The sequence below is a fragment of the Chiloscyllium plagiosum genome, chromosome 21 (genome assembly GCF_004010195.1).
Source record: "Chiloscyllium plagiosum isolate BGI_BamShark_2017 chromosome 21, ASM401019v2, whole genome shotgun sequence".
Taxonomy (NCBI): Eukaryota; Metazoa; Chordata; class Chondrichthyes; order Orectolobiformes; family Hemiscylliidae; genus Chiloscyllium; species Chiloscyllium plagiosum.
The window spans coordinates 7,836,528-7,850,697 of NC_057730.1; positions in this window are offsets into that span (position 1 = coordinate 7,836,528).

Sequence of the window (14,170 nt, forward strand, 5' to 3'; positions counted from 1 at the left end):
GTTGATAATTAACTGTCATGTGGTTTATTGGGGTTATCACCTGCACTGTCTTGTGTGTCCCTGGTTCACCCCGCGAGCCCGGAGGGTGAGTAGGCCATCCTGTGAACCTGAAGGTTGGTAGGCTGTCCTGAAAGCCAGAGGGTGGGTAGGCCATCCTGATGCCAGTTGCCCCGAGAGCCAGATGGTGGGTAGGCCGTTCTGAGCACTGTAGTCCCGAGAAGGGGTGATCAGGACAGGTTGTCCTAGAGGTGGTCGGAAGGTGTGTCAGAGCAGCCGAGAGCCAGAAGGCGCGTAGGGGCGGGCTGAGATCCGGAAAGCTTGTGAGCTACCCTGCACGCTGTTGCCCCTGGGTAAGGGGACGGGCTGTCCTAGAGGTGGCCGGAAAGTGTCAGGGTAGCCCACTGGCCGGATGGCGCATCGGGGTGGGCGGGAGCCCAATGGTACGTCAGGGCAGACCGACAGCTGGAAGATGGGTAGGCCGTCCTCAGTGCTGTCACCCGAGGCGGGTACCGGGGCGGGCTGTCCTAGAGGTGGTTGAAAGGTGTGTCAGGGCGGACCGAGAACTGGAAGGGGTACGGGGTGGACCGAGAGCCAGAAGGTGCGTAGGGGCGGGCTGCCTTAGAGTGGCCGGAAGGTGGGACAGCCGGAGGCCTTGCTGGGTTTTCTGGGGTACTATACCGTATGCACTGTTTTTTATGTAATTGAACTGTCTTATATGTACAAACGTCTTTGTTACTGTTTTGTGGTGATTGAAACTGGGATTTGAGGTTTGCCCCCATTTACCTGAAAACTGGTTGAACGTTAGAGTTTGGGGCCTGGCTTTGCTGCTCCTCTCCCTTGAAAAATTGCTATTTCTCTGTAAACAGCTGTAGATTTTAATTGCTTTGTAAACTGTATTGTTCCATAAAATATATAAACAGGAGGGTCAGAAGTTCTGGTCAGTCTGAGAGCTGGCTCTGAGGGAGCTGGGTCAGTGTCAAGGACATTCCACATGTTAATGAAGGGTGACATGGTGACCAAATACTGGCCTCTGTGGAGTTATTTCAGTCCTATTTGTATCACAGGGAGGATGGATGAGATTCATTGGCATTATCAGAGTGTCAAATGAATGAGCATCACTCCACCTTTTGATGCTAGTACCCTAACCGAATCTGTCTCTCCAAGTACCTCAGACACATTTTATTGAATGCCAGTGAGTGAGTGACCTCCATTATTCCTGGGAGCCAAGCGAATGGAGCAAAGACTTGCATTCATATAGTGTCTATTCTGACCTCAGGTCATCACAAAGCATTTTGCAGTCATTTAAATTGCAGTGATTGTTTAATAATATGAAACATCATCACCAATTTGTGAACATTATGCTCCCACAGATAATGATGATAATATCAAGATCGGTTCTTTTTTTTTTAGCGATGTTGGTTGAAGCTGGAATTTTGTTCTTGGGAACAAGAGGGAAAAGTCTCCTACTCTGCTTTGATTGGTGTTGCGGGGAATCCTGCACCCTGTTTATAGTCTCTTAAAGAAAAAGAAAAATAAACAGTAGTGTCAGCGGTTCTGTTCGCGCTGAGAGCTCCCTCTGAGGGAGCTGGATCAGAGTCAAGGACTCTCCACGTGTGAATAAAGGGCAACTTGGTAACAAGATACCAGTCTCTGTGGAGATACTTCTGCTTGTCTTGTCACAGTTGCTTCACCAATGTCCACTTGCTCAGATTGGTAGAGAAATTTACTTGCTGGTCACTACTTGTGTTGAACAACTGCAATTCATTGGAGCATCTATTGCTTTGAACCATCACATCAGACTCAACAACTATTTTCTAAGGCCCACTTGCTAATGGCTATTCTGAACTATGTATGTTCAATGGCTCTGAAGTAACAGCATTTAAACTTTCTGACACTTTTATTTCATCTAAATCTATCAAATCATTTTGTTTATCGAACTGAATATCTGTTCAACACAATGGGTGTGAGGAATGTGAGTCTCAGTTGCTTCAGAGTTGAGTTCCATGTTTGATGATTCTGACTGAATGTCTATTTCCTGCATCTCAAGTTCAATACATATCCTTGGTCCTCTAACTGAATTCAGGCCCTACTCCTTTTCATCAGAGTCATTGGGGAATCTCTCCACTTCAAAGCCTACATCAAACACTCTGAGAAATATTGACTGTCTTTGATGATTAGTTTGACAGATTTACGTTGGAGTCCAAAGGAGAATTTGTAGGATGCTCAAAAAGCATTTGATATTCTTTTAATTGTATGAAGATAGTCTCCCTTTCACTAGGCAACGCTGCCATTCCCAAATCACAGTGTGAGTGGAGTGTGATCACAGATCATACTATGGAGACTATTGAAGGATGTCCTATGATATTATGTCACAGATATTGCCTGCATTTCCTTATTCTTCTGCACATTGAGCAAAATGTACTTCCAGAACATCACAATCAAGAATGAAATCTTCTGATATAAGAGTTTATTGAGCTTTCTCATGCTCTATTCAGCAACTCACCTCATTACGTATGGACCATGCCTCGATGACATCTACAGCGCCATTTTGAAAGCCCAGTCGTGTACCAGAACAAGCACTACCAGCCAGGAGTTGCCCTTTACCATGCCCACAGTTGGAGTTGAACAAAGCTCAAGCACCTCTGAGAGCATATTGTTGGCAGAACTATATGACACAGAGACAGAAAGCCTTCCGACCTCTGTATTTGCAAGTCAGTCCAATTAAACCATCAAAGGCCTCCAATGATTACTCCAATAATCCCTAACCAGACTTTTAAGTAACCAATCACAGACTTTGCGAATAATTAATTCCAGATTAATTATTCATTAAATACACAATACCATTAGCAGAGAAACTATCAAGCAACAAGGTAAGCTGGTTAATGTCTATTTGGTAAAGCCAAAACATTTGTTTTCAACCCTTATTCACTCATAAAATAGACAGACGTAAAAGTCAACACTTTTGAAAGAAAAATAAATAAATGCAAACAACAAAGCTGACCGGATTACTTAAATTGTTTCACAATACGTTTTAATCACAGGTGTGGATATGGACTCTTTGATTGCTTTTCTGGAACCGCCAATCAGGGTCACGTGTTCAGTTCACTCAGGTATACGTATTAATACTTCTAACTCATTTTTTCACTCTTTGGACTTCCAGAAACTGATATAGAAATTTAGGCAGAGAGCATTCAAATCTTCATGCTGTGTTGTCAGCAGACAAGATCATATCTCAGAAACACAGCTCAAAACAACTTTGGTTCTAGTTCTGCCCTGGTAGATTGATTGTCTCTTTCCAAGGCCTCAACTACCATTCAGCAACTACCATCTGCTTGAACACGTGGTCTCTTCCAGACTTGCTGGAACCAATTCCCAGATACTAACCTTGTTAATGGCAAACATCTATCTGTTGAGACACAATGCTCTTTCCAGTGTAATGTGTCTAATGGAACCCTTTTAAGTAAGACAGTCTGCAATTAGCCACCAGGCCTGGCCTCACAAACAAACAAACCTTGTTTCGTTGGTACTTTTCCTTTTGCCACAAGCTATCCAAAAGTCCACAAACATTCTCAGTCCAGAACTCCAAACCAAGATTGATAAAAGATTAAAATAAACAGAATGGAAATGAGTAAGAGCTCTAACACAGCTGACACTGTTGCAAATAGAGGGTGATATTTGTAAATGTATTGCTATTTATGAAACAAGTTACATTGGTTACTCATGCTTAGTGTTACTCATCCGAGCACGCTTGGTTAGGCCACTGTTGGAATATTGCGTGCAATTCTGGTCTCCTTCCTATTGGACAGATGTTGTGAAACTTGAAAGGGTTCAGAAAAGATTTACAAGGATGTTGCCAGGGTTGGAGGATTTGAGCCATAATGAGAGGCTGAATAGGCTGGGGCTGTTTTCCCTGGAGAATCAGAGGATGAGGGGTGACCTTATAGAGGTTTACAAAATTATGAGGGGCATGGATAGGGTAAATAGGCAAAGTCTTTTCCCTTGGGTTGGGGAGTCCAGAACTAGAGGGCATAGGTTTAGGGTGAAAGGGGAAAGCTATAAAAGAGACATAAGGGGTAACGTTTCCACTCAGAGGGTGATACGTGTATGGAATGAGCTGCCAGAGGAAGTGGTGGAGGCTGGTACAATTGCAACAAATAAGAGGCATTTGGTTGGGTATATGAATAGGAAGGGTTTGGAGGAATGTGCGCTGGGTACTGGCAAGTGGGAGTAGATTGGGTTGGGATATCTGGTCAGCATGGATGGGTTGGACCGAAGGGTCTGTTTCCATGCTGTACATCTCTATGACTCTATGACTCTATGAGTGCTGCTCTATCCCTAGTTCCCAATATAGCTCAACATCTGGGTGAAGGAACTGAGGACATTGTTGCTAACTTTGCAGATGACATGAATTGAGGGATATAGATTGAGGGATCGGTAGCCTTGCAGAAGCAGGGAGACTTCAGAATGACGTGGACAGATGAGGAGAGTGGACAAAGAAATGGCAGATGAAATACAATGCAGGAACGTGTGAGACTATGCATTCTGGTAGGCAGAATAGAGGTGTAGACTATTTTCTACGTGGGGAAAGGCTTTGGTAATCCAAAGCACAAAAGAACATAGAAGTCCAAGTTAAGGATTCTCTTACGGTCAACATGCAGGTTCAGTCTGCAGTTAGGAAGACAAATACAACGTTCGCATTCATTTCAAGGTGCCTGAATACAACAGCAGAGATTTGCTGCTGAGGTTGTATAAGGGTCTGGGCAGACGGCATTCAGAGCTGAAAATGTGTTGGTGGAAAAGCGCAGCAGGTCAGGCAGCATCCAAGGAGCAGGAGAATCGACGTTTTGGGCATGAGCCCTTCTTCAGGAATGAGGAAAGTGTGCCAAGTAGGCTAAGATAAAAGGTAGGGAGGAGGGACTTGGGGGAGGGGCGTTGGAAATGCGATAGGCAGAAGGAGGTCAAGGTGAGGATGATAAGGTGAGGGTGATGGGCCGGAGTGGGGGTGGAGGCGGAGAGGTCAGGAAGAAGATTGCAGGTTAGGAAGGCGGTGCTGAGTTCGAGGGATTTGACTGAGACAAGGTGGGGGGAGGGAAAATGAGGAAACTTGAGAAATCTGAGTTCATCCCTTGTGGTTGGAGGGTTCCCAGGCAGAAGATGAGGCGCTCTTTATCCCTTGTGGTTGGAGGGTTCCTAGGCAGAAGATGAGGCGTTCTTCCTCAAGCCGTCATGTTGCTATGGTCTGGCGATGGAGGAGTCTCTAGCATCTGCAGTCTTCACTTTCTCCTAGACCGCATTCAGAATACTATCTGCAGTTTTGGGCCCATATCTAAGTAAGGATGTGCTGGCATTGATTTGAATGATTTGATTTGAATTGAATGATTTTATTTTATTGTCACGTGTATTTTACAGCAAATATATAACAAAATACAGTGAAAAGCACTCAGTTGTTGCCACGATATAGTGCTATTTTGAATAGTTTAAGAATACGAGAAAATAGAAAGATACAAATTGAAAAGAGTCCATCAGTCCTGAGCCAGCTCACCATCAAAGACCGCTGCACTGCCATCTTTTCTCCACTGCTTTGCCACTGTCCACAGCGGACCAAACCAATTTCGAAGCTACCAATTCTCGGGCACGATCTTTTGCTGTTGGGCCTATACTCCTCCGCCACCATCTGCGTAAGACCAACCAATGACAAAACTGCTACTCCTCAGGCGCCATCTTTCATTGATGGGTGTATCTTGCCAATGTCACCTCTGCCGATGTAACAGTTGCCGATCCCAATGCCACGTCCTGTATTAACCCGGAAAGGTAAGTAAGATTCACTCTCCTCCACTTCGCTCTCATCCACACTGGGCCCACTCTCCTCCGCACTGGGCCCACTCTCCTCCGCACTGGGCCCACTCTCCTCCACACTGGGCCCACTCTCCTCCGCACTGGGCCCACTCTCCTCCGCACTGGGCCTGCTCCCCTCCTCACTAGGCTCACTCTTTCTCCACACTAGGCCCACTCTCCTCCGCACTGGGCCCACTCTCCTCTGCACTGGGCCCAGTCTCTTCCGCACTGGCCCACTCTCTTCTGCACTGGGCCCACTCTCTTCCACACTGGCCCCACTCTCTTCTGCACTGGGCCCACTCTCTTCCACACTGGGCCCACTCTCTTCCACACTGGGCCCACACTCCTCCGCACTGGGCCCACTCTCCTCTGCACTGGGCCCACTCTCTTGATCGAGTGAATGTGGAGAAGATGTTTCCTCATGCAGGAGAGACCATGACCTGAGGGCACAGCCACAGAGTGAAGGGACAACCCTTTAGAACTGAAATAAGGAAGACTTACTTTAGCCAGAGGGTGGTGAATCTATAGAACTCATTGCCACAGAGGGCTGCAGAGGCCAAGTCATTGAGTGTATTGGTTCTTGATTAGTAAGGGTAACTGGGAACGGCAGGAGAATGGGATTGAGAAATATGTCAGCCATAATTGAATGGCAGAGCAGGCTCAGTGGGCCAAATGACCTAACTCTGCTCCTATATCTTAACAGTGCCATGGGTCAGTATCTTCAATGTTGGACCATCACATACTGGAATGCCTTCAACTGATGGAAAGCATTCACTGTAACACCATTCAGAACAAAACAGCCCACTCAATTCATTCCCCCCACTAGCACCACAGTGTGGACCATCTACAAGATGCACCACAGCAATGCAATGAAGATGCTCTACTAGCCCCTACACCACCCACAGTCTCTATCATCGCAAAGGAAAAGAGTAGCAGATACATCCTGGCTTGGCCATTTGCCGTTTGTCCTTCAAAGCCACGCACACCCTGGCTTGGAAATACATTGTTCTCCCTTCACCCAACCTGGATAAACATTGTGAGCCTCTCTCCCTAATGGCATTGTGGGGTCATTTGCACCCCATGGAAAGAAATAGTTAAATAAGGCTGCTCAAGGGCAATTAGAGATGGAAAATAAATGCTACACTAGCCAGACCACACACAATATTTGTAAAAGCATCTGACGTTAAACCAGCTCCTAACTCCCCTGTTAGGGAGAGAGATTTTGCTTGTGAACTTGAATAACCATCAAAAATTAGTGTGTTATTCTTGATGTCGATCTTCATGAGGCGTGTTTATTTGAAAGATTTCAGTATGGAGCTCTGCCGCTGAGTAAGTGCGTACCAGAGGGAAAAATCAGAGCGGACAATGTTGGAAATTCCCAGCTGATGCAGTACACATGTAGACCGAGGAAGAGAGTTCCTGTTTCAGATCAATGGCCACATGTGGGCTTCCTCCCACAGTCTGAAGATGTGCAGGTTAGGTAGTTTGGCCATGGGAAGTTGTCCAGGGATGTGAAGGCTAGATGGGTTAGCCATGGGAAATACAGGGCAAGGGTTGGGTCTGTGTGAGATGCTCTTCAGAGCATTGGTCTGGACTGAATGAGCCAAACGGCCTGCTATTTAACCATGACAGCTTCATCATTCATACACGTTCATCAGGCACATGTCCCTGTTGGAGCCAGCAGGGAAAGGCACATTTGAATGCCCTCACACTCAAGAGGGAAATGGTGCTGATTGTCATTGAAGTGACCGTTATTAAAGTAAGGGGAAGAACAATAACCTTTGAATGACACTCTGAATGACACTCTGGAGTTGGTGGAGAGATGTGTCCCTCGCTTACCCACTCCCCATCTACATTTATTCTTTCAGACGTCAAAGCAAGAGTGTTGGCAAGAGGAGTTGGCAAGAGTGGGAGGTCAGTGCCAATTGCTTAAAGGACCTGGGAAGTGGACAGTGTCTTGTCACCTTATATCCTGAAGCAAATCCTGTGTTTATTTTTTTTGAGACAACCTCTGATGTCTAGAGATGCTTGAAACTAAACAGCACAGGCAGCCAGCTGTGAAAGTTTACTGCTTGGTCAGTCAGCTGTGCAGGCTCACTGCTTGGTCAGTCAGCTGTGCAGGCTCACTGCTTGGTCAATTAGCTGTGCAGGCTCACTGCTCCTTTCTTTCCCCTACCACACTCTCCCATTTGTTTTAAAGACCAATATTTTGAACTTGGTTTTCCAAAGTTCCAAAACAATGCAACAGCTAATAAAACAGTAATTATTGCACCGAGAAATCAGGGAAAAAAATTCCTACACTGAAAAGTAACCTCAAAAAAAGGGGTAACTCTTCCAGCCACAATTTTCTCCCATCCTCCATCTTGGATTACCCAGCATTCCTGTTTTATTCACACTAAGGAAAGCTCTCGAGAACCATTTCTTCTGAAGGTGAAGCAAGACGGCACGGTGGCACAGTGGTTAGCACTGCTGCCTCACAGCGCCAGAGACCTGGGTTCAATTCCCGCCTCAAGCGACTGACTGTGTGGAGTTTGCACATTCTCCCCGTGTCTGCGTGGGTTTCCTCCGGGTGCTCCGGTTTCCTCCCACAGTCCAAAGATGTGCAGGTCAGGTGAATTGGCCACGCTAAATTGCCCGTAGTGTTAGGTAAGGGGTAAATGTAGGGGTACGGGTGGGTTGCGCTTCGGCGGGGCAGTGTGGACTTGTTGGGCTGAAGGGCCTGTTTCCACACTGTAAGTAATCTAATCTAAAAAGACGTCGAGTCAATGTTACAACAAAGTGTTTTCTCACCTGTAACAAAATCTACAAGTTGATGTTCAGCTACGGTTCCTGTACCAAAACAAATGAATCACCAAGAGCTGGGTTTTTCCCGTGTCAGCAGAGAGTCCATTTTGTTGAGGGTAACCATCAGCACCTCCTAAAACACTCTGCCCGTAATATGATCTCATTCGCCACAGGCAGGAGGATTGGCTACTGCCAGTACCTCCCAGGATTCCTAGCATCAGTACCACCTTTAAATCCTCATTGTACACCCAGTGAAGCACTAGTAGCCCACAACTGCCTTGTACAGTTTGTATGCATTGCCCTGACATGCCAAACTGAGGAAAACTGCCATGCTGTTTTGGTAACAGGGAGCTGGAGGTCCTGGGGATGAAGGGGGTGGTGTGCGCAGTTACTACCCATGCAGTTTGTCTTGAAATGTTGATGACTGGTGTCCAAACGGGAGGATTGGACGAGTAAGAAGCAAACTGGATCATCAAGTACCCACTCTGATTTTCATGTCAGAATTTATCACAGAATCATAGAATCCCTCCAGTGTTGAAACAGGTAATTTGGCCCAACAAGTCCACATTGACCCTCCAAATAATATCCCATCCAGATCCATTCCCCTACCAAATTATTATTTGATATTTAACCCGGACTAATGCCCCTAACCTACACATCCCTGGACACGACAGACAATTTAGCATGGCCAGTTCACCTAACTTGCACATGTTTGGATAGTGGGAGGACACTGGAGGAAACCCACGCAGACACAGGGAAAATGTGCAAACTCCACATAGACAGTCACCCGAGGCTGGAATTGAACCCAGGTCTCTGGCACTATGAGGCAGCAGTGCTAACCACTGAGCCACGGTGCCACCCTAATTTGTCGTCACCTAATTTCTATCCAGTAGGTGGGAGAATTGGAAACTGCACATCAATGAGGCAGAATCATGCAGCAATGAGGATGACAATGCACACAACTAGGCATCTCCCCGCTCAGTAACAAGAATGTCATCTCTCTATTCAATACCTGATTGAAAAATGGGACTCACTTCTAAGCTCACACAGTTCTACCAATTCTCTTACCAATGCCCATGTCGCTCAATGGCTGGGAAGATTCAACCTGAAGAAACTGTCTAGATTTGACACCATTGAATAAGGCTTTTTGAAAGGGAAGTATATGGAAGGCATGAGAGTTTGGGAAAGCTAGGGAAGAGTTCAATATTTGCTAAGCTAGATATGAAGCTAGAAAGGCAATTACCTTTAGATGTGGAATCCAAATTACTTACAACCATTTTTACAACTTTTGGTAGAAATTGTTTTCATTGGCATCAGACATCAGCGATTTTCCTGTAAACAAGTATCTTGGAAGGATTGGATGGAGCAGTTAGTTACATGATGCCCTGATTTATGGATTCACCACAATAGGTATGATGGCAGAGTGAGAACTGTACCACAGCATCAAGAAAGCACAGGGCACATCCTCAACAACAAATGTGAGTGCTCGCAACCAACGATCAAGTTTGTAGGTCACATTGTACATGGTTCAGGGCTCAGAGAATGTAGTGACTGGCATGAGGGCTAGGTGAATCGCATTGAGAATGAGACCCTTGATTGGGGTTGTTAACTCAGGCCAATCAGGAAGCCCTGGCTGACAGATATAAACAGGCACTCTGGGGACTGGCTCTGGGCTGGCTGGTCAGACTCCATTTACAGTGCATGTGTAAATAAAGGGTGACTTGGTAACGGTATGCCAGCCTGTTTGGAGTTATTTCAGAGAAGATCCTCAGAAAGCCAGAGCAATTTACAAATTTCGACCTCCTTGAAATCTCACAGAACTTCAGCAATTTATGGGACATGCTGCAGAAGTGGAGAAGTCCATACACAATTTAGTGTTAGGAATGCAAATTTTTGTGCACTATGAGGAATCTGACATTGAGGATTCATGAACTTATCTTAAAAGCTTTGTTTTAATCAACTTTAACAGACCTTTTATCACATGAGCTAAGATCAAATCAATTCATTTGGGGAATCTCTGGAAGCCAACAACAGAAAATTTATATCTTTGTCCCAGTCCAGAGGACTTCCACGATAAAAAGTTTTCATCGTTGTTTTGAGAGCTTGATTTATCTTTCTAAAAGTCCCTGTATTTATGTATGATATAATGTAAATGTTAACTGTTTTATACTCAATTTCTCATTATATCTTGAAAAATCTTAGATATAAAATTAGAACCTTAGTCCACCTGTATTTCTATTGGTGGCCGATCGGAGTAATACATTGAATTAATTTTCCCACCCCTGCTTTAACAATGATTCTACTGAAAAGATTAGCATCTGGAAATCAAATTGTCAAAATCCATAGTTGTGTCAGGACATACAGGAATCCCCCTTTCAGTTTTTGTAATGTCCGTATCCAGTCAACCAACACTCAACTGAATGGCTCTGAATGGGTATTAAAGGTCAAAGTTTTATTATTTGTTGATGTCTTTCCACTATCCGACATGCTAGTATGCTTAACAGGCCTACACTGCTTCCTTTCGAAGACTTGGTCAACCATAATACCTGTTTATTGATAATTGGGTTCCTTATCTTCCTAATATCCGATTATAGGAATTTCATGGTCCCCACCACCACCCCCTCCCCAATCCACACCACAATATCTCCTTACAATATCTGGCACCACTATGTGATGAAAATGTGTTGCTGGAAAAGCGCAGCAGGTCAGGCAGCATCCAAGGAGCAGGAGAATCGACGTTTCGGGCATGAGCCCTTCTTTAGCCCTTCTTCAGTAGGTGCAATATCAAGGCCGAAGGGCCTGTACTGCACTGTAATGTTCTATGTGCTATGTTCCATGTTAAGTTATGCCTCTGAAGTAGTTATTGCATTGTTGAAAGATGTTTTTAGTACACGTGGGATTCTGGACCTCATCACTTGGACAATGGCCCAAAATTTGGTACAATTACAACATATAAAAGGCATCTGGATGGGTATATGAATAGGACGGGTTGAGAGGGAAATGGGCCAAGTGCTGGGAAATGGGACTTGATTAGGTTAGGATATCTGGTCAGCATGGACAAGTTGGATCGAAGATCTGTTTCTGTGCTGGACATATCGATGACTCGATGACTCTAAGTACTTGAACAAATTCTCTAAATCTGACAGGTTTGTTCATATAACAAACTCAATGAGTAACCCACAAGCTAATGATGAGACCAAAGGAGGTGTGCAGACTGTACAAAAGATCATTGACATTAGCCCAGCAATGCTCAGTAACTATTGTACCTCGTCTCCAGACTAGTCTGATTCTGTGAAAGCTGCTGTTAGGATGAAAGCTGTGGATGCAACCGCTTGTTGTTTTGTATACCTTATTATCACCTTGTAAAAAGCAGCTAAAAATGGATAATGAGTGCTGACCAAGACAGCGATATCCAGATGCCATAAGTGAATGAATTGAACCAGGGTCCCGGGTTCAATTTCAGCCTCAGGCAACTGTCTGTGTGGAGTTTGCACATTCTCCCCGTGTCTGCGTGGGTTTCCTCCGGGTGCTCCAGTTTCTTCCCACAGTCACAAAGATGTGCAGGTCAAGTGAATTGGCCATGCTAAATTGCCAATAAGTGTTAGGTGCGTTAGTTAGGGGTAAATATAGGGTAGGGGAATGGGTCTGGGTATGTTACTCTTCAGAGGGTCAGTGTGAACTTGTTGGGCTGAAAGGCCTGTTCACATTCTGTAGGTAATCTAATCTAATGTGGCTAGCCCAAAGTCCCTCTCCTATGCTTTGGATGCTGCCTGACCTGCTGTGCTTTTCCAGCACCACACTTTTCAACTATTTAACAGTAAGATGTGATATAATGGATAGGCTCAGAGACTTGGGGAGAGATATAATGTAAAGGATTAATGTGAACATGTAAATGAGATAGTTTATATCGTCATTAGGTTAGATGAATACCAGTGCTATTCTATCCTGCTCCTTGGATGCTGCTGACCTGCTGCGCTTTTCCAGAACACATTTTCACCAGTGCTATTCTGTCTATCAGCCTATGACAGAACAAAAGTCTTGACATGTCTCATAATTACACCTCCCGTGTTTAGTAACCAAGTGAGGTTTGACCCCACATCAAAAGGTATCTGCAATATTAACCCATTTCTCTCCCAAATCCAGCCACAGTATTGCTTGTACTACAATTTCCATTACAGTCAGTTCTTCTATAACGTGATGGTTATGTTCTTGTGCAATCCTGCATTATAGAAAAATCAGTCTTTAGAAACAGTGCTTAAAGTGTTGACAATGAAATTGCGTTATAGCCAACACACATTTTAAAAGTTGGCACTTTGGAAACAGTGTCCCCAGTTCGTCAATTGTGTTATAGCAAATTTGCATTGATGAAATGAGCATTATAGCAGAACGACCTGTATTGTCACGATATCATGATCCCATGTGACAGTCACAGCAGTAGAACAATTATACATTGCTAATCTTGAAAGAGAAGCCAAGTAGAAGTCAGATACTTTGCCCTAATCACCAGTTCCAATCTCCAGCCTACGCTGAGTTTCAATGGCAGCATCACATTTGCTTGTGAGAATTAGCTGCCAGTCTCTAATTGGACAAGATGTAGAACATAGAAAATAGATGCCATGACCATGGCTCATCATCCAACTCTGTCCCCTGTTCTTGCTTTCTTTTCTTTAGTTCTTTAGCCCTATATCGACCTCTGTTCATTATGTTTGTGTTAAATCATATAAAGCTGTTCTAATTTAGCATTTTCCACATAGAAGTACCATTTTTTAACTTACATTTGATTGTGGTATACTTTATGTAATTATATTTTGCCAAGTTCTTTTGTTAAAGGCCAAAGTTTAGGATTAACTGATTATTATATCTCCAATATGTGTACCAAAATGTTACAAAGTGTGTCTTTGCTACTCTAAAGGTCAGGATTGACATGATTGATGTATAATATTATGTGCAGCACTGTGCAGTTTTTTTTGTTTTAGTTTAAGGATACAAATGCTAGCTGGAACTGAAGCTGATAGTTATGATTGATTTTTAGATTAGCTACCCAGGACTGTGCAATTAATTACAATCTATTAAAATCTCTTCAGTACTCTACCGTGATTACCATCTGTTACAATCTCTCTGGTGCACTAAATCTACCAGTTAGTCACTCTACAGTTATTCTACAGCTAGTCACAAACGATTGCAATTTACCTGGAATTCTACAAATACAATATACCACAACCTACAATTATTAATAATATAGAGTCATAGAGTTGTAGAGCATGGAAACTGACCCTTCGGTCCAACTCATCCATGCTGACCAGATATCCCAACCCAATCTACTCCCACCTGCCAGCACCCGGCCCATATCCCTCCAAACCCTTCTTATTCATATACCCATCCAAATGTCTTTTAAATGTTGCAATTGTATCAGCCTCCAACACTTCCTTCGGCAGCTCATTCCATACACGTACCACCCTCTGCGTGAAAAGTTGCCCCTTAGGTCACTTTTATATCTTTCCCCTCTCACCTTAAACCTATGCCCTCTAGTTCTGGACTCCCCGACCCCAGG